This window comes from Mandrillus leucophaeus, unplaced genomic scaffold, assembly GCF_000951045.1.
Source record: "Mandrillus leucophaeus isolate KB7577 unplaced genomic scaffold, Mleu.le_1.0 Scaffold863, whole genome shotgun sequence".
Lineage (NCBI taxonomy): Eukaryota > Metazoa > Chordata > Mammalia > Primates > Cercopithecidae > Mandrillus > Mandrillus leucophaeus.
In genome coordinates, this window is record NW_012109397.1 from 647,115 (window position 1) to 648,145 (window position 1,031).

General features: G+C 49.0%; 1 protein-coding gene across 8 annotated transcripts in view; it reads right to left on the reverse strand.

Moving 5' to 3' along the window:
• The window catches only part of CACNB2 (calcium channel, voltage-dependent, beta 2 subunit), a 449,623-nt gene that overhangs the window by 266,916 nt on the left and 181,676 nt on the right, over positions 1-1,031 (reverse strand). The gene's annotated exons all lie outside the window — the stretch shown is intronic.

Sequence of the window (1,031 nt, forward strand, 5' to 3'; positions counted from 1 at the left end):
TATCTGTATCACCAGACACACTATGATTTCCTATCATGAGTAAAGTTGAAAAAATTAAACTCTTCAGAGATGTTTGAAAAAGTTCAGTAAACCTTCTAATGTAACCCAGAAAGGGAACAGAGGAGAGTAACAACAGGGGGGTTATTTCTGATGACAGTGGCAAACATTCAGAGAATAAAATAGAAAAATATAAAATCAGTTATTTTTAGAAACTGTCATTGTCGGAAAGACCAGTAATCTATATGTTGCAGTGAAACTTGCATATCAAATGAGGCAAAAGCAACAAGAGACAGATCTCTGACAAAGTCATAATGTGTCTAGAATTGGTGGGTTCTTGGTCTCACTTACTTCAAGAATGAAGCCGCGGACTGTCAGGGTGAGTCTTACAGTTCATGAAGGCGGCGTGGACCCAAACAGTAAACAGCAGCAAGACTTATTGTAAAGAGTGAAAGAACAAAGCTTCCACAGTGGCGAAGGGGACCTGAGCGGCTTGCTGCTGCTGGCTTGGGCAGCTTGTTTTTTTCCCCTTATCTGCCCCCACCCACATCCTGCTGATTGGCCCGTTTTACAGAGTACTGATTGGTGTGTTTACAATCCCTGAGCTAGACACAGAGTGCTGATTGGTGCATTTACAACCCTCTGGCTAGACATAAGAGTTCTCCAAGTCCCTACCAGATTAGCTAGGTACAGAGTGCTGATTGGTGCATCCACAAACCCTGAGCTAGACACAGAGTGCTGATTGGTGCATTTACAATCCTCTAGCTAGACATAAAAGTTCTCCAAGTCCCTACCAGACTCAGGAGCCCAGCTGGCTTCCCCTAGTGGATCCTGCGCCAAGGCCGCAGGCAGAGCTGCCCGTCAGTCCCGCTCCGCACACCCGCACTCCTCAGCCTTTGGGTGGTCAATGGGACCGGGCGACACGGAGGCTCGGGCCTAAGGGGAGCCCACCGCTGGGGGGGCTTGGGCATGGCGGGCTGCAGGTCCTGAGCCCTGCCCCGAGGGGAGGCAGCTGAGGCCCAGCGAAAATTGGA